At 58.0% G+C, this 25,589-nt stretch overlaps 1 long non-coding RNA gene across 1 annotated transcript; it reads right to left on the bottom strand.

Annotated features, from left to right (window-relative positions):
• Positions 1–21,992: 21,992 nt before the first annotated feature.
• Positions 21,993–24,174, bottom strand: LOC139005775 (uncharacterized). Its single transcript, XR_011470700.1, has 2 exons — positions 24,074–24,174; positions 21,993–22,848 (listed from the first exon to the last, which is right to left on the bottom strand). It is a non-coding gene; the product is annotated as an uncharacterized lncRNA (long non-coding RNA).
• Positions 24,175–25,589: the final 1,415 nt, after the last annotated feature.

Raw genomic sequence — 25,589 nt, 5'->3', positions numbered from 1 at the left:
GGGGGCTCTGCGACCTCATTGCCAGGGGGCCAGTGGGGGGCCAGGGGGGATCGGGGCTCCACCGAGGGCCTCTCTCACACCCACTTGGGGGACGGACCAAGCCCGGGCTCACGTTGGGGTGACAGTTACAAAGAAAGGACTGTTCTGGGAGTGGACGGGAGGGGCCAGCATGAATATGCAGAGAAGACCTCCCCCACCTCCCCACACCCGCTCTCAACCCCTCCTCACACCGACTGGCAAAACTGAGGACAGCAAGCAGGCGGCGGAGCCAGCGGTGTGAGAAAGCAGATTCCCTGTTATATTTGCATGATGATTTTCCTGTATTTTTCTGAGCAAACATCTGTCGTGTATGTGCCGGTTTGTCCAGACTCCCCTGCCCCCCTCCCCGCCGCCCCCCTCTTCCCACATCCCCTCTATTGTGATCTGACAAGCAGCTCTTGACACCCGGGGAGGACCCGCTCTGCAAAAGACCCAAACCAGGTGCCACCCAAACACCGCCCTGGCCCACGCCCACATCCTGTCTTTCCGAACTTGGGGCTCACAAGTGCCACCTCCCCTCCTCCCTCCGTCCGTCTCTGATGTCCAGGGTCCCTTCCCATCTGTCCTCCCTGCCAGAGAGGGGCAGCCCCGGGAAAGGGAGCGTGGGGAGACCTCTCCCCTGTCCCACTTGCTCCCATTTTGCATATGGAGCAGTCAGGACCCCCAAAGACGGAGGGGCCAGGTGGGGTGCAGGGTCTGTGGCACCGCTGAGGGCAGGAGGCCAAGAGCGAGGGGCTTCGTGGACGGCTTTATGGGGAAGTTTGGGGCCCTGAGGGAGAACCCCTGGGAGGAACCGGAGATCTGGGGCCAGAGGTTGGCCTGGCCGCAGGGGAGACAGAGCTGCCCCCCGGGAGGGTGTGGCAGCAGGAGGGGGCCTCTCTTTGCCACGCCCGTCATTCCTGGTCTAAGATGACATAGGAAACCTCAGGCTGGAACTTCAGGGAGCTGTCAGGATAGGTTTCTAAACAGCGAGGGTCTTGCCACCCCAGGAGGTGAACCGACCTTCACTGCAAAGCCACACCGATCTTTGGGGCAGAATAGTTTCTAAAACGCGGGCCTCTGGAGTTCCCTGCCAGCCCAATCCCTCAGCCGCTGGGCCAGGCCCTCGCTCGAGGGCAGGGACCACTCCCTCACTGCAGCACCCCCTGGAGGCGCTCCTGCCTCCGTGTCCCGCTCAGGGTGACTCCTTCCCGTGGGGAGCACATAGTCACGAAAGACAGATGAGCGTCTGTCACAGAGGCCGGCTGGCCAGGGCCCCGCCTGTAACGGTGAACGGGGACCTGGGCCCTGGCCTGGGCAGGGGGCCCTGGTGGAGTTGGGGGACCAGCTGGCTGGAGGAGATGTGGGTGCTGCACCCCGGACCTCCTGGCTGAGGCCTCCCTGCTTTGGGTCTTGTCTGGGTGCCTGTTCCTGGGAGGTGGCACCGATGGGTCCACTCTCCCCTGAAGGGTACAGCAGGCCCCCCAACCCTCTATGGGAGCCAGTGGCTTTCTAGAAGTGAGCCCCTCTCTGCGGCCTCTGCTCCATCCTAGGGGACAGTGCAGGACGATGAGGCTGCCGGGTCCAGGCTGGGAGAGGGCTCTGTGTAGACGGGGGTGGAGAGACCCACGCAGGAAGAGGAGAGCTGAAGGGCCCCAGGGCGGCAGAGGGGAGTCTAGGCCTGGCTGAGCGTCTCTCTGATGTTCTCAACTGGAAGTCCTTCCCTGTCCCCCCTCCTGGAAATTTAAGAGGGAGAGACAAGCACAGGAAAGGGAAGGAAGGAAGGACATCTAGGGTCTTGTAAGGACAGACTGAGGCCAGGAAGGGGGCCAGGGATGGGGGGCAGCAGTGGCAGGTCCCAAGCTTAGACGGGGTTTACCTGCAGTGAAGGGACAGCCACAAAACGCTCCCCAGTGGTGCACACTGTGCAGAGGATTAAATGAGGGTGAGGAAGGACGGAGGGGCCAAGCTCTGAAGGGCCTGAGCCAGAGGACTCGCCCGCTGGCCGCGTGAGAGTGAGGCTCGGGGGGGAGGGGCTGGGAGTGGCCGATGTCCGGAAGTGCCTCCCCAGGTCACCCCCACACTCTGCCCCTGCCCTCTGAGGGAACCTGCCACTCAGCAGCATCACACCCCATTCCTGGAAAAGTGGGGCTCTCTTTCCGGGGTAGGGATGGGTGGGCAGGGCCTGGGGAAGCCCTGGGGTGTCTGATAGCTGGAGTGTGGGGTTCCCCTGATTCCTGTGCTGTCCTCTCCGCTGAGACTTCTGCTCAGCCCCAGAAGCTGCCGCGCTTCCCTTCATCCGGCCCTGGAGCCCCACCTTTAAGACAGAACCAGTACGCACACTCCGCATACTCCGTGCCCCTCAAGCCGGCCCAGTGCCCTGTCAGAGGTCCCTCAGGGCTGCTGAGCAGTGGGGAGAGGAAAAGGGGGTGGATGGGGAGGCTCTGGGCTCCTTCCTCCCCCTGCCCCTGGCCGACCAAGCATAGTGAATGGCCAGGGGCGAGGGGTCCGTTTTCCCACCCTCCGTCCTCCCCCCCCACAAGGAGCCCCAGCCTCCTGGCCCTGGGGCTTAGCACCTGATTTGGGTCCTGCAGAGCTGGGCCGGGCCTGGGCCCAGAACCTGTGAACCCTAGCTGTGTGGGACCGTTCCTCCCCGGGGGGGCCTGAACCTTCTCCTTTTCTTCTTTTAGGGGGGTAAGTTCATTTATTTTTCTCTTCCCTACATCTGCCTCTCCCTCTTCACAAATCCCTGTTTTAAACTGAATGGCACGAAATTGTTTTCCTCAACTCGAAGATTCCTGTATGGAGAGAATCAATTTCTATATTTGCAATAAATTTCTTATTTAAAACAACGGGGCCAAGGTCTGTGTTGAATGTCACTCCCGCCCGCCCCCCCTCCCGCCCCTCCCGGGTCCCCAAGTTGGAGTTGCAATGCCTCCAGTTTCTGGTACCTCCTGCCCCATTTCTCTTCCTCACCACAGCCTCCCAGGCAGGGGCAAGGCGAGAGGAGCATTGAGTGCGTGGTCACCACCCACGGTCAAGGGGAAAAGAGGCTCATCTGCCCCACAGAGGGGGGGCGGCTACCGGGAAAGCAGAGGCTGGGGCCTGACTGCTCCTCCTGGAAACCTGGATGCCCCTCTGCCAGCTGCCCTCGCTCCCCTTCCTGGTGCCCTGGCCTCGTCGTCACTGTATCAGACCTTAGGGATGGAGGGGCATTTGGGCACCACTGTCTCAGCCGATTCCCAGGGGATTACGCCCCTGCCCCCGGAGGGGTGGGGTGAAGTGGGACCTGGTGGGTCTCTCTCTGGCCGTTGCCAGGCCAACTCCCAGGCCGCCCGCTCTTTCCACGGTGGCTTCCCGGGCCTGCTGCCCTGTTCTCCACAGCTATGAAGCCCCGACCTGGTCCGCAGGGGCAAGCGATGCCACTTGGGGCTCCAGTCTTCATCCCGTGACCTCGGGCCTTTGCTCAGGTGCAGCCCAGAGCCCACCCCAAGCCCAGCCTCCGCCTTCCCAGCCTCCTCGCTTTCCCGATAGGCAGAGCCCCTCCCCATCCATTTCTTGGACCCCTGACTCCAGCGGCCACAAGGCCCCCGTCAGGGAAGCCCCTGCCTTCTGTTTGGGGCTCTGAGAAGGGTACGTGGAGCGGCCCCCCTGGCACTGAGCGGGTCACCCCCCTGTGAGTGAGGTGCCCGCGTGGCATTTGCACCTTGGCCCCTGGGTCAGAGTCCTGTTTCCTGGTGGCTTTCAGCCCATAGGGCTTTCCTGACCCCTTTCCCCTCCCTGGGAGTGGGAGTGGCCTGTGGGGAAGCTTCTGGGAAGGCCTGGGGCTGGCGCCCAGCTGGCCTCCTGGCCCCTCCACGCTGCCCTCAAGCCCCTCAGTGCTGCTGAGCCAGGGGGTTTGCAGCATGGGCCCTGGTCTCCTCTCCTTTTCCTGGATCTTCTGCAGCTGTTGATGCCCTGTTTCCTGCGGGAAGGTTCCTATGAACTGGCACCATGGCGGGGGGGTGGGGGGGGGTGACAGGGCCAGGTCTGTGGGAGGGGACGGAGGAGCAGGTCCTGGCATCTCACATGCTCTGTCATCCCAGGCCCCCAAGCGTGTCTGGGGCTCAGGGCAGCCCGGGTGCCTTGTCCTCGGCACGGCCTTTCCTCGGGGCGGGAGGCCCATTCTTTCTGAAGAAACAAAGATTCGACCAGTGGTGGCCATGAGCCTACTGGGTCCAGGCCGGTCCCGGTTCTTCCACGACAGGCTGCCCCCAGCCTCCACCCCCACCACAACCGCTGGGATTAGGGGGTGCCCAGCAGTGACCAGGAACTGGGAAGGGTCCTCAAGGGCAGCTTTGCTGTTGTGTATGGAGAGGCTCATTCTGTTAGTGCTCCGGTTTCACAATGAACTTGAGTCACTCAAGTTACAAATTCAGAGACCCATACCTTTTCCTGCCAACACAGAACCACTCTACCTATAAAACTAGCGAATGTTAACATTCACACTAAGGAGACTTTGCGATAAGTTAGATCCTGTTTACAAATGTCGTTAATTCAATGTTCTTAAGTACCCCCAAACTTGGCCCAGAAATCCAGTATATCTGATTTCCTTTTTAAAGGCTTCAAGTATTTGAAGAAGAAACGGAACCGTGTGTGCTGGGGACGCTAGGAGTTCTGGGTGATTGTGGCTGCTCGTCAGGCCCCCGTCTTCTTGTCACATGAGTGGTGTCCCAAGGGAAATCACAATTCTGAGTTAATTCCTTGTTTACAGATAATCAATGTGAACTTCAAGGACACTGGCACTTTAAAGAGCCAACATCAACAAATACCCAGACACAAGCCGGACAGCTGTGTCCTGCACCCCCTCCCGAGTGTCTAGGGAGGAGGATGTATTCGTCGATGATGAAACAAGCGTCACCCAATGGGTCTGCCTCGGGGGCAGTTGTGGGGTAAAGCTTTGCTGGCTGTAGCTCCCACAGACTGGGGTTTGGGCTGGGACAGGGGTTTGGGTGCTATAGGCAGGAGCCCAGTTCTGGGGAGACCCCTCTCTCACACGGTCTATGTTGCACACACTAAATGGGGCGCGCTCTCAAACCGGTGCCAGGGGGCCAAGCTGTCAGTGCCCTGGCTCCTCTGTCGTCTCCAGGAAGTCTGCCGCCCACCCATGTCCTCCCTCCCGATCTTGACCCTGTCCGGCTCCTGCCTGCTTCCCTCTCCAGATTCGTGAGCACCCCTCCCACGGAGCAGTGGGGGGCGGGGGGTGCAGCTCCCACTTCACTGAGGCTGGGCGCTCCCAGTGCATCCATCTGGGCTCCTGTGTGTATGTGTGTGTGGGGGGGGGGAGGGATGGATGTGGGAGTGGTGGGAGGGTTGGTTCGAAGCTGTTCTCAGTTCCAAGTGACCCCTCCTGGCGGCTGGTCTAAAGTGGGGCCTAGTTTAATCCCCCTCTCCCAGGCTCCCACCTCGCCGGAGCAGCAGCAGAACCTCTTCCTGCAGAGATGCCCTCATCATGAGCCCTGCTGCTGGAAGGGGCTGAGGACATGGCTGGTTCCCAGAGGCCAGCTCTGAAGGGGTGGTCCTGGGCACCCCAGCCCCGGTCTGTGAGCCGGGCCCGCTTCCCCCAGGCCTGCCACCTTCTGCCTCTGCCTCAGGCGTGGGGGTGTCTGTGGGACCAAGGGGCCTCCTTCCTCCTCCTGGTCAGGCCCAGGCCTGACCCCTGAGCTGGGCCCGCTGGCCTGCCCCGTCCCCGGGTGTCCGCCCCCCAGTCTGTTGCCCTTTTCTCCACAGCTATGAACCCTATGCTTGCTCCTTCTCAGGGATCAAATGATGCAACTTGTCTCTCTGGTCAGGCATGAAGTGTGTGTGGCCTGCGGGGAAGCTTCTGGGAAGGCCGGGGGCTGGCGCCCAGCTGGCCTCCTGGCCCTTCCCATGCGGCCCTCAGGCCCCTCAGTGCTGCTGAGCCAGGGGGTCTGCAGCATGGGCCCCCCTTCTTTCCCTGGACCTTTTGCAGGTGTTCATGTCCTGCTTCCTATGAACTGGCACCATGGGGGTGTGTGGAGGGGGGAAGGAGGGGGCAGGGCCAGGTTTGTGGGAGGGGACAGAGGAGCAGGTACTGGAATCTCACACGCTCTGTCATCCCAGGCCTGCTGCTGGGCTGTCCCCGCTCCCCCCGCCCCCCTTAGCCCCGCTCAGGCCCCCCCACCAGCTGCTGTCCCCGCTGCCGGCCTGTGGGTCCCCGCAGGGTTAGTATGACATAGTTGCAGATCTGTCCTTCTTCAGGACCTGGAATGAGGTCCTCAGGAAAAGGGCTCTTCGAAGGGTCCTGCGGGTTCCTGCTCCTCCACACCTTGGTGCTGCCAATTCCGACCTGGCTCTGTGCTTCTCCTGGGCCCCAACCCAGGCCTCCAAGGCGTTTCTCCAGCCCTGGGGCCCGCAAGGTCCTCACGCTGCGGGAAGCCTGGGGCAGCCTCCCAGCCCTTAACTGCACCCCATGCCAGGCCTTGCTGGTCTCCTTGGGCTGCACCCACAGCTATGAAGCCCCAACCTGGTCCTCCTCAGGGGCAAGCGATGCCACTTGGGGCTCCGGTCTTCATCCAGTGACCTCGGGCCTTGCTCAGGTGCAGCCCAGAGCCCACCCCAAGCCCAGCCTCCTCCCCTCCCCAATAGGCAGAGCCCCTCCCCATTCATTTCTTGGACCCCTGACTCCAGCAGCCACAAGGCCCCGGTCAGGGAAGCCCCTGCCTTCAGCTTGGGGCTCTGGGAAGGGTACCTGGAGTGGCCCCCCTGGCACTGAGCGGGTCACCCCCCTGTGAGTGAGGTGCCCGCGTGGCATTTGCACCTTGGCCCCTGGGTCAGAGTCCTATTTCCTGTGGCTTTCAGCCTATAGGGCTTTCCTGACCCCTTTCCCCTCCCTGGGAGTTTGTGTGGCCTGCGGGGAAGCTTCTGAAGGGCCCATGCAGAGGGGCAGGTATTGGAATCTCACAAGCCTTGTCATTTCAGGCCTGGAGCTGGGGCTGCCCCTGGGTCCCCCAGCCTGGCTTGGGCTCTGGGCCACCTGCCCAGCTGCCTTCCCCTTGCCCTGCCCGAGCCTCCCCTCCCGTGGTTGTGAGGACGCACGCCTCCTCGCTGTTTCTTCTAGGAAAGCCCTCATATTCCGCTCCTTGTCCGGGTCCTTAACGTGATGCACAGTAGCCGAGGTGTAGACGGTGGGGCTGGAGAACTCATCGCTGGGTCTGGACTTTCTCTTGGCCCCAACTTACCCTGTTTCCCTGGATAGCAGGTCACCAAAAGCAGCTTTTCCTGTGTAGCCTCCTCATTTGTAGCCACTTCCACGTGGATCAGGGCCCAGCCCACACGAACTCCCTTCCGAGGGCTCTCTACCTGCAAGAGAGGACACCTGGTGCCAGGTGTGAGCTGGAGGAGAAGGTTCTGGGCTCCCGCATTCACTGTCCCCATTGCTCCTCCAGTGGGTCACGCCGGGTGTCTGTCCCGGTCCCTCTCCAGCCTGGCCGACCCGGGAACTCAGCTGCCATCTCCTCCTCCAGGTTCCTGGCTCTCTGGCCACCCTCTCCTGCATGCCCGTCGGGTTCCACGATGTCCCTATGTGTGAGCCCCAGGCGGCAGGGTCCCTGGCACTCAAGCCCTTGGCTGCGATTTGCTCTGGTCTTCGCAACTTCTTTCTTCAATCCTGCCTCGAGGGTTTATGATTTAATCTTCATGGCCCAACCTCCAGGCGTGGTCTGGGGCTGCCTCTCTGGCCTGGGGTCCCGGCCTGCTATGTGTATGTTCTCTGTCCTCAGTGCCAACGCTGCCACTTCCATCCAGCCCAGGTCCCCTCTTACCTGAGGCCCTGGCTCAGATCTCCTTTCTTGGGTGCAAGTAGCCGTCACCCACCTCTCCACCAGGTTGTCTTCGGTCCTCTCGGCTCCTGCCCAGCGAAGGCAAGATCGTGTGTGAGGGAGTGTACACAGTGACGGGGCGGACACATGGGACGGAGACACTGTCCTTGTCCTAATATTCCGGCCTGCCTTCTTCCTGACGGACTGTTCAGCTACCTCCCCACGGGTTGTTTAGACAGCTACCAGAATCTGGAATGGTCCAGGGGAGAAAATTCCCCTTTCTCTTTCTGCCTTTGCAAACAATACGTCTGTCCCCACCCTCTATTTGCAAACGATGTTTCTGTCCCCACTTTCTCTTTGCTAGGCACCATAGCGGTGGGTTTACAACCTTTGGCCTGGGCCCAGAACAGAATGCTCTGTAGATAATGCACGCAGGGAAGGGATTCCGGAGAAGAAACCCGAGGTGTCAGGATTGCTGGGAGGGCTGGAGACCCAGACTCAAACTTGTGCTTCCCAGACTGACCTTCAAAGTAACAGTGCAGACCTGGGCCACCCAGGAGGCCGCTATCCCGTGCTCATTAGGAGGCCTCAGGCTGCTGGTGCCAGCACCACCGCAGCCGAATGGATGCCTGTGGACGTTGGTGATGGGCTGAGGTTTCCTGCGCCAGGGCAAACCTGCTGCCTCACTGCCTCCTTCCATACCTCTCCGAGGAGTGATCTGCAGAACTGAGACCACCTCTGACCCTCAGCTCCCGGTCTTGGCAGGTGGCTTTATAGCTTTCTGGCCTCCACAGTGCCAGCAAGCGCCTTGCCCGAGGGCGAGCCAATCCCTCCCATCGATCACTCAGACCAGGTTGCATTGAATTCCCATAGCAACCTTGTCAAGCAGGTGCTTCAGCTATTTTACATTTTGGCAAACAGGATCAGAAACAGGAATCCCCTGTGAGCTCCCACAGCTCATCAACAAAGCGCAGGCGGGGATGGAACCCCACCCCATTTGACTCCCAATTCTAATTCTTGCTGTTACAGTCCTGGCCACTTCTGAGCTCTCTTACAGGTCTTTCATTGAACTATGAGGAGAATCAAGGCCAGAAAATAGAGGTGTTATCAATGATGTCGACTCTCAGTTCTTGAGTTCGTCAAAGAAAGAATTCAGACCCAAGAACCCCACCACAAGAGGAAGTTTATTTAGCATGCACGAAAGTCCACTCAAAAAAAAATATTTGAGCAGGCTGCCCAGAGAGTTGCCCTGGCCTTTTAGAGGGAAAATCATGGAGGCAGAAGAAAAGAAGTGAGCCAGCTAGGCTGTGTGGACTCAGGAAACAAGTGACAGAGGCAAAAGAAGGGCCCTTAGAGACAGGTTCGAGGGGTAGCCTAGGATGAGCTGCTGCTGCCTGCTGCTCCCCTGGTTGCAAGTCTCATGGGGACCCTTAGAGCTTAGGAGAAAGAAAGCAAAGATACTTGCCCGAAAAAGGAAGGTGGGCATGTTCTATAGAGATACCTTAAGGGTTTTTATCTGTTTTCTAAAGGCAGATATTTAGGGGAGGTCTAAGGGGAGGATCTCAGTAGAATATTCGTCAACTTTCCAGGTGTGTCCTCTTCATTATGCTGGTTAATCAAATAAGCATATAGGGTCAGAACTGTGGTCTCTACAGATTGGTCAGCACTAGGGTAGGGAGTTCATTGGCCATTGCATCTGATGTCAGCCATGGCGTCAGTTTTGTCTGATTTTTTTTTTTTTGCCTTTTTGGGCCTGAAGCTAAAACACAAATGAGGCCTAGATATTATCTCTAGTTTGACCAAAACTCTGTCTTCGGTCCAACAGACCCACGGCTGTGTTCCTAGGATTATTTGATGCTAAGCAGAACCTCATTTTCCTGAGGGCTTAATGCTCAAGGGAGCGGTCCTGCAAGGGAGGAGAAGGCTGGTGAGTCAGGGTGCTGGTGAATCCGTTATCTGACTCAGTTTCCCTATTGCCCTTGCCAAGGAACTTTCCTGGCTTTTTACTATCATGCCTGAGAGCTTTCCCAGGTCATAGGGAGCATAGGGACCTGGCGAGATGGAGGCTAGGTCTTGCAATATTTCCATTAGGCCCCAGAGACAGGAAGTGGAGAAGGCAGATGGGACCAGGGTCAGGAGGGGCCCTACCCTAGACTGTGCACATCGGAGGGCATGCGTTGGCCCCTCTAGCTCCCAGCTCCTCCCACAAAAGGATGAATTAGAGGTGCCCCCACGTGTATGCCTGGTGCCTCCCCACTTCTAGACCCTACCCTGCGCAAAAGACCTGGGACCCCGGGGTTGTCTGCCTAGTTGGCTCGAGGCCTGCTTCCAGGGTCTGTCCTCCCAAGGGAAGACTCTGCCACCCGTGTGGGCACCCCTAGCATGAGAGATGGCCAAGGGGTAGGTGTGTGGGCAGAGCTCAGACACGGGGGTAGGGGGACTCTATACATGCACAGGGGACCCCTTAAGCTGTGTTATACAGTAGCGCTAAGGGTGAGAAGGGGGTGCTGTGGGCTAGGGAATGGGGCTCGCTTTCACGGGACCACCACATTTAAAAGCCCAAGAATTTGAGCTCTTCCTGTAAGTGCCTGTGATGACCTCTGGAAATGGTTTGCTGTTCACTTGGCCCAGAAAACCCACAAAATCATGCAAATCTAGAGGTTCAAGTCCTCGTGTTCACTTTCAGAACACTCGTGAAACTGCCCAGGCCATCAAGGGCATGTGTATCCAAAAAAGCCACCAGGTATCTGAAGGAGGTCCCTTTCCAGAAGCAATGCGTGCCGTTCTGTGGTTACAGGGACGGAGTGGTTGGTAGGTGTGCGCAGGCCAAGCAGCGGCTGGACGCAGGGCTGGTGGCCCACAGAGGGCTGATGTTTTGCTGCCCTTGCTTAATGCAGAGAGCAATGCCGACCTTAAAGGTTTAGATGCACGTTCTCTGGCCACTGAGCGCATCCCAGTGAACAAAGCTCCCAAGATGCAGCGCAGGACGTACAGAGCTCATTGGGTGGGTTAACCCACGCTCGCTCTCCCTGCCACATTGAGGGGATCCTACTGAAAAGGAGCGGCTGGTTCCTACACCAGGAGGGGAGGCTGCACAGAAGGAAAGGACACCCCAGGAGAAACGGGGGCAACAAGAACATATGGCCCCGGGAGTAAACAGCATAAAATAAATGCTAATAAAAGGGAAAGCAGAAAAAGGCAGCAACCCCACCAAAGTCCAAGAAGGAGAAACTTGATGTGTCCTAGGTCACTGTGAAGGTGCCTTTGTCAAGGCAAGAGGTTGTTCTAACGGTTTGTCAGCCTGACTAATAACTGTTGACTCTTTGAGCCTGTGGCTCTGAGCTGCCCGGGGCGTCCTCGCTCAGGCCGAGGGGGCTTGAGGGTGGGACGGGCTCAGGGTGAAGGAAGCCCCGTGGAGTATAGCCGGTGGGGGGTGGGAGCGGTGGGGGAGGGGCCCACTGGAGGAAGAAAAGGCTCTAGAGATGGTGTCGGATGAGGAAACGTGTTGCTTCCATGTGCTTGAGCAGGGCACAGAGGAGGGGCAGAGCTGAGAGCAGATACCATAGCTTGGGCCCTCAAGTTGGGGGGAGTGCGTGGGGCGAGAGGGGGAGAAGAAATGGCTTCTGAGGGAAGGTGAGGGGCGGGGTAAGGGCGGTCAGAGGTCAGTTTGCGTTTGGGGTGTGACCTCCCTCTGAGGCCTTTTTCACTACCTGGCAGACCTACTACTTTTTTTTTCCCCTCGTTTGCTGATTCACAGAACCCCACAGCCCGAATGCTTTTCTTAATATCTTACTCTGGGTGCGCCATCAGGAGCACGGGCCTGCCTGGCATCTGCCGGGGAGAAGCCTAAAGGCGACACGGCCTCTGTCCCTTGGGAGCTAAGAGATGCTGAGGCGGGACAGGGGCCTTGGGCGCGGCACACTGGCGAGGGGGGGCCGGGTGTGGCCACCCCCTAACTTTTGACGAAGTTCCCTTCCCATTCCTCAGGTGAGGATTAAGTGCTGGAGTGTAACCAGGCACACGGTGGGGCCTCGTGTGCTCAGCCTCTGCAGTGAGTGCCATACCAAAGCCTCGTCCAACCATCAGAAAGCGATGAGCGAGCGTGGCCGCTCTCCACTAGCTTTCTTAAGGAGCATCCAGACCGCGTGTAGGATTCACCGCGATCCTTCCCATAAGCCCTTTCTTTATTTCTGTTTATTTGTCTCATCCCTCCGCTTCTCTGATGGTGATATTGTCAGTGCTGATCCTATTTTTTGGTCCAGGGGTACCCCCCCCCCCCCCACCTGCTTGCCCTGGCCCTTCTGGCCTAAGGGCTGTCCCAGCTTTAGGACCTGAGGATAGAAGTCTCCCCACCAATGCCCCCCCACCCCCCCCCCCCCGCCACAGGTGACAGTTGGCAATTGTCTTCCCACAGTCGATCCCTGAGGTATCACAGTGCCAGGCCTGCTGTGGCTGCTCTGCAGCATGAGGGGAGGAGGGGAGAGGACTGTGGCTCCTGCCCTGGAGGACCTCACTTAGGGACAAATCACCTACTGTGTGTCAGCCCTGTGCCTGCACACAGTGCCAGCCATTGAGACCCCACAACAGCGCCATGAGTTAGGCCTTTGCAGTATGGCGATCGGTAAGTGAGATCATTGCAGTTATTCTGTCCCCAGAGCACGGACCCAGGGAACTGCGGCTCCGCACATGTCGCTTAGCATAGGCAAGGCCAGACTCCCACAGCTCATGCTCTCGCCCCTGGCTGCCCTCCAGCACCCCCAACTGATGATGAAATGTCCCAGGCCAGGCTCTGGGGATTCCCCTGCAAAGGGAAGCAGCATGGTGGTCAGGCGCTGAGCCTCGGAACTGCCATCGGAACTCCAGCGCCTCAGTTTCCACCTCTGTAAAATGGAGCTCGCTACACGGACCGCCGCAACGAGCTGGAGGCGGGCATCGCAGATCTGAGGGTTGAGAGGCACTCCTACCAGGGCCTGGTCCAGGGAGGCTGCCCAAGAATGTTAGCTGAATGAAGGAGGGTGTGACAGAGCTGTGGGCACTGCGATGGAAGCATTTGCTTTGTCCAAAAGAAACAGACCCCGGAGAGGCTGTGTTGGGGCAGCTATGAACTAAGAGGGGAGGCAGAGAAACTTGGGGTGGGACCAGAGGAAAGGTGAGGGTGCAGGGGACGTGGGGGGCGGGGGTAGGAGCTGGCGGCTGTTGGCCCGGGCAGGGCAGAGCCGGGCAGGGCAGAGCACCAACCTGCATCGCCCAAGCCTCTCCGAGGCCCAAACTTAGAGGAGTTCTCTCAACACCTTCCTTCCCTCCCCGGCTGCACCTGGTTAGGTTGGGACTAACCAGGATTGTATTTTCAATGCTTCTGAAGGCAGGCGCCTCCTGTGTGGCCTTAATATCTACCTGGTCTCTCTTGGGTTCCTGCAGAACAAGGGAGGGGCATGGCTACACACTCACTCATTCTCTACGGGAGGCACTTTCCAGGTTCCAGGGCTTCACATATCGTTTATATGTTGATGACTCTCAGGTACATAACCAGCCTAGGCAGCCCCAGCAGCCCCCCAAACCTCCCGCTTCCTCTATGAGTGGTACCGCTCAGCTGCTCAAGCCAATACTGTATTATTTTATCATTATTATTATTATTATTATTATTATTGTTTTAAGCCTTTCCAATTTCAGTTTTTAAAGATTTTTAGAGAGAGAGAGAGGAAGGGAGAGAAGCATCCATGTGAGAGCAAGACATCAATCTGCTGCCCCCTGCAGGCCCCCCACCTGGGGATGGAGTCCACAGCCCAAGCACGTGCCCTCACCGGGAATGGACCTGCAGGCCCTCGGTGCAAAGGAAGACGCCCAACCAACTGAGCCACACTGGCCGGGGCTCCAGCCATCACTTTAGGTTGTCTTTCCTGAGCTACCCCCCTCAATCCGAGGTTGCAACACGTCTATCCTATCGACTTCGCCTGGAACCCCAGCTTGGATCTGACTGGTCCTCCCCATGTACGCCATTCCCCCTGGGGTCTAAGCCGTGGCTTCCCGGCCTCGGTTATGAGCCTGTCACTCTCCTTGCAGCAGAGGGACCCTGGTGGGCATGCAGCTGGCTGCGCCCTCCTCGGTTTAAACAATCTCTCTGCCTCCTTCAGCCAGGCTGAGCTGGCCCTTCTCCCAGTCAGTCCCTGGGCTTTGGCACCTGCTGGTCTCCCTGCTGGGGCTGGTTTCCTGCTGAACCTCCATTTCCCCCTTTACCTTCCCTAAAAGAACCCCCCTTTTGCTCAGGATAGAGGGCCCTCTCCACCAACACATAGCTCAGGAGAGGGCTCCATCCCCAGCCTTTGGGGCAAGTCTGGGTTGGGCTGAGCCAATCCCGGTGGTCCTCCTGCCCCCTGGCCAGGGATTGGTTCAGGTTCACCTGAGGAGGGGAACCTGGGTGCCCTTCCAGGGAACGCAGTCTTCCTCTGGGTGCCCTGTCATGTCTAATTGGGACACAGGTGCCCGGACCACTGCAGCCTTGTGGCCACCAGGGCCCCTCTGAGCAAAGTTGACAGACTGGGAAGGCCTAGTGGGAAGGTGGAGCTGAGGATGGCACTGAGCCGGGACCTGCTTGCTTCCGCCTTCTCCTGTGAGATGAGGTCTCTTTTGCTTGAACTCAGAGCGGGTTTTGTGTTACTTGCAGCCACATGCAGATCTCCACCGTCAATGTGACTCCCACTCCAGGATACTGTGGTAGGTTCTGGCTCAGTGTCAGCTCACGGAGGGACAGAGCTGCGTCATGGCCGGTGGCAGCCCCGGGCCACATCAGCAGAGAACAGGGTCCAGGCTGTGGGAGGGGAGGGTTCCATGCTGTTCTGTGCGGCCCAGACGGACCCGAGAGCCTGTGGTCAATTCCGGGAGACTATTCCCGGAGGGAGGTTGACTCACCGTTTTCTGAGAACGAGACCGTGCGGAAGAGTCTGGAAAGCCTGTCACGTAAGGGATAGGTGAGAAAACTCGGGGAGGTCTCATTAGTCTCTTTCCGATGTGTGTGGGGCTGCTGGATGGAGGAGAGACCAGCCATGTGGGGGCTGCTCCGGACAGCAAAGAGGGAGTGAGTGACAACAGAGCGTAGGGCAGCCTTTAAACTCAGTCCGTGGGCATCATTCTCCCCCGGGCACCTTGGTTAAACCACAAAGGCCCAGACCCTGTCTTTCCAGGGGCCTGGGCCTCTGAGTTCTTAGCACTGCAGGGGGGTCCGAGACACCCCTACATTGGACAACCCCCGACATAGGGGGGAAAGCCGACACGCGTGGGCACCTGAGACGAGCCGGGTGCTGAGCTGGACCCAGCTCTGTGTCTCCCATTTGATTATGATACAAATCCTTCCAGCCAAGCACTGTTACTACAGGTCGTTTTGGGAAGTAGCGAGCTCCCCACAGAAGCATCACTGAAATGAAGAAAAGGACAATCCATGCAATAACAATAATTAAAAAAAAAAGAGCGTGAAAGGTAATTCTTAGGTGAAGCCATAAGAATGGCCAAAAAAGACCATGCGAAGATGCTCCTCCAGTGTGCCGGGATCACAAGGAGCCGGGTCTCCCGGACCCTCCTCCCCTTCTTCCTTAAGAGCAGCACCCTGGATTTTCGGCTGGATACCTGCTCACCCGGGAGAAAGACATTCCCAGCCTCCCACCTGTGTGAGGCCGTTGCCCCTGGGGAGAGGCCTGCGTCCCCCCTGCTGCTGGCGGGAGGGGAATTCTTGCGCCATCCAGAGAAAAAGAACTTGCTGAGACTCGCACGGGGGCCGGGGGGGGGGGGGGTTATTTTTATTTGCGTGGAATTAAATGTCTAAGTGTCCAAGGTCCTGTTTCCCTTAGTCCAACCATAGAAAAACTGTAGATTTTTGACTTCCATGGGGCTAGAGTCGGGGTCCGTGTCCAGCGTTTTCTTTCCGTATTGGAGCAGCGTCCAACCCAGCATCAGGCCAGTTTAGCTTGTGTTCCCCGCACAGTCCATCAGTCCATTGCCCGTGAGGTCTGCAGGGCCACGTGGCGACGGGGGAAGAACAAGCAAATGCGAAGAAACCAAGAAAGCCAAGAGCCAAGAGCAGCCAGGGAGAGAATTTCTCTGTGGAGGGGATTGTGCATTCCCAAATTCTTCCGGGCTTGCAGTAGCCCCGCCCATCCTGGCCAGCGACCTCTCTTCCCAGGTGCGACTGACAGGCACCTTTCCCAGTCACCCCAACTTCACTGCACATTCTCCCCTTTGTCCATCCTTCCCTCTGTCCAGTCCCCCCCCCCCCCTAATCTGCAGGGAATGGGCCGGTGGTTCCCTGAGGAGAGTTAAATCGCAGCTTCCTGTGAAGCTGCCCAAATGACAGGCCGATAGTGTCTGACCTCCTTTTTGCTCCTTTTCTATTGGTGAATAACCGTCTAGTGACAACGGTATCAAGGCCCTGTGCTCAAGTTCTGGCCAATGGGAAGCAGCAGATTTATGAAAAGGCAGCTGGTGGGAGTGCTCTATGTCCTTTACTTTTGTTTCTTCTTCCTTCCTGTGGTTTGAAGGTCGGACGTGATTGTTGGGTCTCCAGCAGCCATATTGGACAGTGAAGAGATCTGAGGAGCAGAGATCGCACGTAGCAAAATAGCAAGAGAAGGCGCTCGGATGATTGACGCCCTTGAGTAGAGTTGCTGTGCCTGCTCTGGACTACGAACCTCAAGCGTTGACTCGAGCAGTAGATTTTTGGCTTCGGTCTCCGTTATGCGTACCCGTGCCTCGTCCTAACGGATGAAACGATAACAGAGAAATACAAAATCAGACAGCGAGCAGTCACTTTTCCCTCGCGAGGTTGGCGAGAGTGAACAGACGATGATGTCATTAAAGACGGTGTGACACTGTGGTTCATGTCCCAGGTGTGTTGGCCCTGCCTGGGCTTACCAGCCCTGGAAACTTGGGTGAAGTAGGTAACCCGTGTGCCTCATGCCTTTCTCAGGCGTTTCCTTACCTGACAAAATGCCTGGGAAACAAACGTTACTTGTCTGTAGCGCTGCTGTGAGAAATTCTCAGAACAGTGCCGGGTACAGAGCACGTGCTATGGTGCCTGCCATTCCTCTTACCACTCAGCCACCGCATCGGCTGGTGGTGTGCGGGTGGAGCTGGGACATGCTCACACTTGGTCAGAGGGAGTGGGAGATGCAGACAGCCGTTTCAGAGGGCCCTTTCCAAGATTTCCCAATGAGTCTCCTCTCACCCAGCCGTTCTAGCCCAGGAAACTGCCCCTGGGGACAGATGTGTTCTGGATGTTAGGAAGGTAATGTGGTGCATATGCCCCATGTGTGTGCTTCTCCCACAGCGTCTGGGGATGCCCGGATGCAGACTCCTCAGGGCCTTCAGCCCGCCTCTGATTTCAGCCTCGGGCAGACAGTGTCTCACCTCACCTGCAGCTGGGACTTTTCGCTTGGGGCAACCCTCCGCTGGTAGGGCCCAGGGGCAGGTGGGTAGATGCTCCGCAGTCCCTGGTCCTCCAGGAGGGCATTCCTGGCCGCCCACAGGTCCCAGAGGAGTCCGCCTCCCACCTCATCGCCCACTGTCCTTTACAGTGATCTTGAAAATGACGCCTACTTCAGCTCGTCCCTATATTTGTCTCATTCTGGCCAGTCCTCCCTCCTGCTTCCTGGTATCACCTACCAAATAAACCACCTGCACCCAAGCCCTCGCTCTGGCTCTGCTTTTGGGGAGCCCAGCCCAAGACCACGCCCTAATGAAACACATTAATATTTCTTCAGTAAGCGCCATACATATGCGCAGTAGTGAGGTAAACAGACCAAATAGCCTCACTTCAATTGGGGTCAGGTTTGCTGCCAAATGGGTAAAAAAAAAAGGGGGGGGGGATGTTTTCCAAGCATTTGGATTTCATGGCTGTGGATAAGGACAGCTACATAAGGTGATTTGATCTCTGCCAACACTGGGGAAGGAGGTCCCAGGTGGGGAAGGAGGTCCCAGGGTGGGGAGACGAGACTAGATTCTATGGGGTGGTCAGGGGAAGCCCACCTGCGGTGGCACTGTCTGAGCTGGGACCTGGCTGATGAGCAGGCCAGGATGCTGATCTAGGCACGGGGGAGCAGCAGGTGCAAAGGCCCTGAGGCAGCGTGGGGTTTGACCTGTTTGAGGAGGAGGGAGGAAACCACTGGGGAGGCAGAGAGCTGGCAGCGGGATGGGAGCAGGCCCAGGGTGAGTTTCCGGGTTTTAAGAGCAAAGGCGGGGGGGGGGGGGGGGGGGGGGAGGGGGGGTGCTGATGAGCTTCCAGGGGTGGGGTGTGGAGGGAGCCCCCATCTGATTGGGAAGAGCTCTCTGCTTGTCCCTCACCCCCCATTGCCGAACAGTGTCCACACCGCACACAACCGATGCTCCAGGGCGTGAGAATGGCCACCACTGTGGGTGCTCCTGATTGGTCTACGGATGACCATGCCCCTGCCAGTGATAGGCGGGCAGTGGGCATGTGACAGGGCTGGCCAATGAAAAATCAGGGAAAGTGGAGGGGTCGGCGGCTCTGCTGGGAGTCCCTGGGCACAGCTGGCTGGGAGGCGACCCCAGTGAAATGGGGGCGAGCAGAACGAGGGAAGAGGCTGGACTCAGAGCTCCCGCCACGCTTCCTGCCGCACAGGACCGGGGTCCACGCCAGACCGAGCAGGGGTCCTGGTCACTCGCAGCAGAAAACCTCCCGATGGACAGCAAGCAGAGTGGCCCTCGGAAGGGGGAGGGAAGGCTTACGTCGGGGCACGTCCGCGCTATGAAATGCTCCGGAGCCATTGCCCTGAGCGGCCTTATGTCCCGAGAGGGAACCGGCCGCAAGAGACCCTGTTGGCTCTCAACTCGGGGTGGTTTTGTCACCCAGGTCGGTTGCCAGTTACTGCAGTGAAAATGCAGGACTCCTGGGTAAATGTGAATTTCTGATAAACAAACAGATACTTTTTTTTTTACATTAAAAATATCCCAGAGAATGCATACTAACTGGGTGTCCTGTCTTTCATCTGGCAATCCTACCCCGGGGGGCGGGGGAGGGCGAGGGAGGGGACAACATCTGAAGACCTTCCTGGTGGTCACCACGGGGGAAACACTGGTGGGCAGAGGCCGGGTGCGCTGGTGCCCCTGCAGGCCAGGGGACAGCCCCGCACAGAGCGACCCGGCCTGAGATGCCGGCAGTGCCATGGTTGACACGCTCTGTATTCGATGAAGGACAACAGCCCAATTAGAGGCGGTAGAAACCCATTTGTGTTAAAAACGAAACAAAACGAAAAAACAACAACAATCCAATTAGCTTTGCAGTTGCATCCGGAAGTTCTCACTCCACAGTCGTGCGGGGTGGGGAGCAGACACACTTCTTACTCTAAAGACGCCTGTGGTGTTTGACGATATGTTTAATGTTAATATACTTGAAGTCAATGACAATGTGCAGGCACGGAGGAAGGACGCAGATCAAAATGATGGATTTCCCACAAAGTGAACGCACCCACGCCGCCGCCCGGAGGAAGAGTCAGAGCAGGACCAGTGCCCCCCGAGGCCCCGGGCCGCTCTCAGCAAGGGCTGCCCAGCGGGTGACGGCTCTCCCACGTGGCCCCTGCTTCGGACTTCCTGTGGCCAGAGCGATCCTGCCGGACGTATTCATTTGTGTCTGGCTTCCTTCCCTCAGCAGCGTGTGTGAGAGAGTCTTTCACGCTAAGTCAGTGGTTCTCAACCTTCCTAATGCCGCGACCCTTCATTTTATTTTATTTTTTAAAAAAATATATTTTATTGATTTTTTACAGAGAGGAAGGGAGAGGGATAGAGAGCTAGAAACATCGATAAGAGAGGAACATCGATCAGCTGCCTCCTGCACACCCCCTACTGGGGATGTGCCTGCAACCAAAGTACATGCCCTTGACTGGAATCGAACCTGGGACCCTTGAGTCCGCAGGCTGACGCTCTATCCACTGAGCCAAACCGGTCAGGGCTGCCTCGACCCTTTAATACAGTTCCTCATGTTGTGGTGACCCCCAATTTCATTGTTACAAATAGAACATAATGAAAGCGTAGTGATTAATCAGAAAAAACAATATGTAATTATATATGTGGTTTCCAGTGGTCTTAGGCGACCCCTGTGAAAGGGTCATTTGACCTCCAAAGGGGTCACGACCCACAGGTTGAGAACCGCTGCGCTAAGTGTTAGTCCTCATTGCTCTGAAACGCCACCACTTACTCATTCATTCAGCCGCTGATGGACATTGGGTGGCGCCTAATCTGACACTGACGAGTAGAGCCGGGGTGAGCATTCTTTCCCGTGTCTCTTGGGGAGCGTGCGGACGCATTCCTGTCCGGATGTAATAGGAACAAACGGCTCAGTCCCCGGGTGTGTGTCAGGTCAGCTTTGCCAGATACGATCAAAGAGTTTCCAGTGATCGCACCATTCACATGCCCCCGCCCTCTGTGCGTGAAAGTGCTGGTTGTGCCAATTCCTCGCCAACCCCTGACGGTCTGGCAATGTCATTTTACCCTCTCTGGTGGCGGTGTAAGGGGAAATCCCTGGGATTTGCGGTGCATGTCTCTGCAAGTGAAGTTGAACACTGTTTCCTATCTTCACTGACCCTTTGGACATCCTGTTCCGTGAAAGGCCTGTTTCCGGCGCTTGCCCGTTTCTCTCGTAGGCTGTCTCTTTTTGTCTCATTGGCTCGTAACTCAGTCCTGTTTGCAAATCCTTTCCCGCTGCACAAGGGCCTTGCCTTTTCCTTCGCTGACTGTGCTGCATCCTTTTCTGGACCCTGACATCACCTGGGCTCACGTCATAGAAGGGAGAACTTTGGTCACGTGAAGGTAACAGACACTCTTAGCAGAATAAGGTGCAGGGCAGAGAGCAGCCGGGCTAATCTTTGCTGTGGGGAAGGTCCACCATCTTTCAGAAGGGCCTCTGTTGGGCTGGACTCGGGAGGGCTCTGCTCCTCTCCTCCCCGAGGCCCCAAGGCCCGCTTCCCTGCCTGGATAAAGCTGCAAAGGACGGACTGCCGTGAGAAGGATGGATGCAAGGGGAGCAGGCCTGTGGTGGAGAGAAAGAATGAAAAGGAACCGAGGCTGGAGTGGAGGGCAAAGGAAGTGTACAGGGGCAGAGGGTCCTAGGAGAGTGTGTCCTGCTGTCATGGGTGGGCAGGTTCAACAGACCTCACCCCAGGGACACACTGTCCCCAGAACCACTTCTCTCCCTGCTGCCACCGTGCCTAGACCACCAGTGTTTCTTGTCTGTATCAATGGCCTTCCAGCTTCTATTTTTGCCACCCCATTCTCAACAACAATCCATCCTCAACACACCCATCCTCAACAACCCATCCTCAACACACCCATCCTCAACACACCCATCCTCAACACACCCATCCTCCACACACCCATCCTCCACACACCCATCCTCCACACACCCATCCTCAACAACCCATCCTCAACACGCCCATCCTCAACACACCCATCCTCAACTCACCCATCCTCAACACACCCATCCTCCACAACCCATCCTCAACACACCCATCCTCAACAACCCATCCTCCACAACCCATCCTCAACACATCCATCCTCAACTCACCCATCCTCAACACACCCATCCTCCACACACCCATCCTCCACACACACATCCTCAACTCACCCATCCTCAACACACCCATCCTCCACAACCCATCCTCAACACACCCATCCTCAACAACCCATCCTCAACAACCCATCCTCCACAACCCATCCTCAACACACCCATCCTCCACAACCCATCCTCCACACACCCATGCTCAACACACCCATCCTCAACAACCCATCCTCCACACACCCATCCTCAACAACCCATCCTCCACAACCCATCCTCAACACACCCATCCTCAACAACCCATCCTCCACAACCCATCCTCAACACACCCATCCTCAACAACCCATCCTCCACACACCCATCCTCCACACACACATCCTCCACACACCCATCCTCAACAACCCATCCTCCACAACCCATCCTCAACACATCCATCCTCAACTCACCCATCCTCAACACATCCATCCTCAACAACCCATCCTCAACACACCCATCCTCCATACACCCATCCTCAACACACCCATCCTCCATACACCCATCCTCCACACACCCATCCTCAACACACCCATCCTCCATACACCCATCCTTAACACACCTGCAGCCAGAGTATCGAGACCATTTTATTATTTTTAAATCCTCACCCCAGGATATGCTTATTGATTTGAGAGAGAGGGAGAGAGCGAGAGGGAGAGAGAGAGAGAGACATCAATATGAGAAAGAAAACAATCGGTTGCCTCCAGTACGTGCCCCAACTAGGGATCAACCTGCAACCTAGGTATGTGCCCTGATGAAGAATCAAAGCCCGCAAACTTTGTGGTGTATGGAAAAATGCTCCAAACAACTGCGCCACCCAGCCAGGCGTATGGAGACCACTTTAAAGGAACAATAGAACACATTTCTCGCACGCTTCATCCCCCAGTGGCTGTTGGCTGTGCTTAAATGCATCACCAACAGCTTCCAGGGTAACTAGGCCAGCCACATCTGGCTCGCAGGGTATCCCCGACCACCCTCTGCTCCAGCCGTGGCCACTCGTTCCAGCCCCAAGGCCTTTGCACTTGCCTCCCTCCATCTAGAACGACTTGCCCCTAACCTTTCACACTGGCTGCTTCTCATTCGGGCCTCATCTCCGTGGCACCTCCCTCAAGGTGTCTTCTCAGAGCCCTTGCATGTGGCCCTGATCTCCGTCATTATCCCCTCACTGTTTTATACCCTTCCCAACCGGCCACTCTGAACTGATCGACTTTTCCATTTGCTTGCTTGTAGACTGGGACAAGAGGCCTTGTCTGTCAGGTTTCCTGCTGTGTCCCCAGTCCCAGCATGCACTTGGCACACAGTAGGTACTTGATAACGAGTCTTCCCTCCAGATGGCTGGAGTCTGGACTGATAGAAGGTCCTCTGTGTCCTGTGTCGGCTCCACCAGCTGCGGGACCCGAAGAGGCTGCTTGTTGGGGTTATTACCTGGGTAATGAAAACACAGTTACAAAAAGTAGTAACTACAGAAGAAGACTATTGAGCTGGGTGAACCGACAGTGTCATTGAGCCTTGCCAGCTTGTGATGTGTACCAGGTCTGAGGCATGAGCCCGAGCTGGGCCCTGAGGCTGGGGGCTTAGGTGGGAGCAGGTGGAAGACAGGGGCTGCCTCCTTCAGTTCCAGTTGGAGGCACCCTCCTTGGGCAACCTGGGAGGAGGCCGAGGTGGGGCTTGCATTACCTAAGCGCCCGCTGGCCTGGCTGGCTGCCAGCTCAGAGTCACAGAGCCCAGGGCTGGAGGGGCAGGGATGCTGTCTTCATCAGGGGCCAGGCAGGAGCAGAGACGAATGAGGCGGCCTCAGCCACAGCATGGGTGAGAGGGTCTGCAGCAACTGGCACGCTGGGCCTGGCCCAAAGGCATTTGTCGTAAAAAAATGAAACATGACCAGGTATGGACTGAACCATAGCAGCTCTGGATGAAACACTGAAACATCTGGAGGCTGCACAGCCTCAGCTGGTGGCTACACAGGTGGAGTCTCATTTTACAGATGGGTAAACTGAGGCACAGAGAGGGGGACTGGCCAGGACACAGCCCAGTGCCCTATCTTCCCAACTTTGAATTCTGCTCATAGCCAGAGCTCAAGGGAGGGGATGGTGCAGCTAGGGGTTGGAGTGAGAGGTGAGGGGGGCGGGTGGCTTGCTTCCATTCAGGGCAGTTAGAGGAGCCCACAGGCCTGGGAGGAGGGAGAGCAGCAGGGGGACTGGGGTCACCCCCAGTGCCCTTTGCCCTGCGCTGCCAACAGAGGGAGGAGTGAGGGAGGGGGAGCGCAGGGCTGGGCATTAGGATTCCAGGCAGCTCCAGACACCCAATTTTCCAGCTGGGCGCCCTGACAGGCTCTCTGAGCATCTTCCAGAGCATCTAATTGACAGGGAGAGAGGAGGCGGCTGGGGTGGGGGCAGGGGTAGAAGAAGGAAGGGGGAGGAAAGGGACAGAGAAGGAGGGGGGAGGGAGAGAGAGGAGGCAGGAGGCGAGGGTGGATGGAGAAGAGGGGAGGGGGATTTGAAGGAGAGAGAGTTGGGGGGGCAGCCTGAACCCCAGGGCGCAGGTGGACTCTGACGCGGGTGTGGGGAGGGTTTGCGGGGAGGTGCAGCTGGAAGGGAGGGGGGAAATGCCACCCCCTGGTTTAAGAGGGGGCCCAGAGAGAGGCACTTACCTGGAGTCACACAGCTCAGGGGCGGCAGAGCCCCGAATTCTGAATTCCGGACTCTCAGGCTTCTGGAGGGAAAGAGTCCTGATGGGAGGGAAGGGGGCTTCTGGGGCGAGGGGAGGGTGGCCCAGCCTCCCTCTGTGCTGCCGGAGAGGGAGCATGCTGTCTGCCTGCGCCTCCCGCGGGCCTGCTCCACCTGGAGTGGCAGAGCTGCCAGCAGGATAATTGGTGCTTCTGTCGCTGTGACTGGTGAGGTGGGTGCCAGAGCCGCCCCTTCTCCCCACCCCCCACGGAGCTGATGGGAGTAATTAGCGCTGATGGCAGGACCGGGGGCTCTGTTATCACACACACAGGCAGACCCCACGGGGTGCAATCCCGGGAGGGTGGGAGAGGCCCGGGTCCGCCTCACACTGCTCCCCGGCAAGGCGGCGTTAGGCGTGGGCACTTGCTCAGCCTTCGGGGCCTGGAGTGTCCACCGTCCCCTCCGCCCCCAGGGAGGCCGCCGTGTCCCCTGCAGCGGCCCAGCCCCTGCTGCTCACGGGGCTGCACACTGGGCGGCAGGAGGGACTTTCTTCAGGCCTCAAACTCAGGTGGCATTTACAGGAACCAAATCCCGGGGCCCCGCCTCACTCTGGTTTGGACACGGTTCTGCGCTTGGTCCAGGAACTCGGTCCAGGAACTCGGTCCATGTGGGATTTCACTGCACCATCGGGTTCTCCTTTGACCCACTCCTGGGGTCTGTCTCCGTGGGCTCTGGCTCATGGACATCAGCTAGACAGTGTCCCCTAGCAGGGTCAGGGGTCACCGGTCAGTGCTGGCTGCTCCTCCCTGTCCCTGTGTCCTTCCCAAGGAAGCCCTCCTTGCCCACTCCCCTCCCTGCCTGGCAGCACCCACACCGGGAACACCTGAGGCTGCCCGGTGCTGCACACCCCGTCCCCCTGGGCAGCACCCACATTGGGAACACCTGAGGCTGCCCGGTGCTGCACACCCCGTCCCCCTGGGCAGCACCCACACCGGGAACACCTGAGGCTGCCTGGTTCTGCACACCCCGTCCCCCTGGGCAGCACCCACACCGGGAACACCTGAGGCTTCCCGGTGCTGCACACCCCGTCCCCCTGGGCAGCACCCACACCGGGAACACCTGAGGCTGCCCGGTGCTGCACACCCCGTCCCCCTGGGCAGCACCCACACCGGGAACACCTGAGGCTGCCCGGTGCTGCACACCCCGCCCCCTTGGGCAGCACCCACACCGGGAACACCTGAGGCTGCCCGGTGCTGCACACCCCATCCCCCTGGGCAGCACCCACACCGGGAACACCTGAGGCTGCCCGGTGCTGCACACCCCGTCCCCCTGGGCAGCACCCACAGGGCTGCTCTCCTGGGCAGGAGCCTGAGCCACTGAACTCTCCACCGCCCTTCCTCTCCGAGTCTGTGCCCTGGTCAGGCCAGAATGTCCCTCCGCTCAGTGCTGCTCACATACCGGTTTTAGGTTTGTATTTAGGAACTGAAAGCTGAGCCTTAA

This window comes from Myotis yumanensis, unplaced genomic scaffold (genome assembly GCF_028538775.1).
Source record: "Myotis yumanensis isolate MYYU_CA2020_CCGP unplaced genomic scaffold, mMyoYum1.0.hap1 SCAF_3, whole genome shotgun sequence".
NCBI classification, from domain to species: domain Eukaryota; kingdom Metazoa; phylum Chordata; class Mammalia; order Chiroptera; family Vespertilionidae; genus Myotis; species Myotis yumanensis.
Note: the sequence above shows the minus strand (reverse complement) of the source record. Positions and strands in the feature narration are given on the sequence as shown.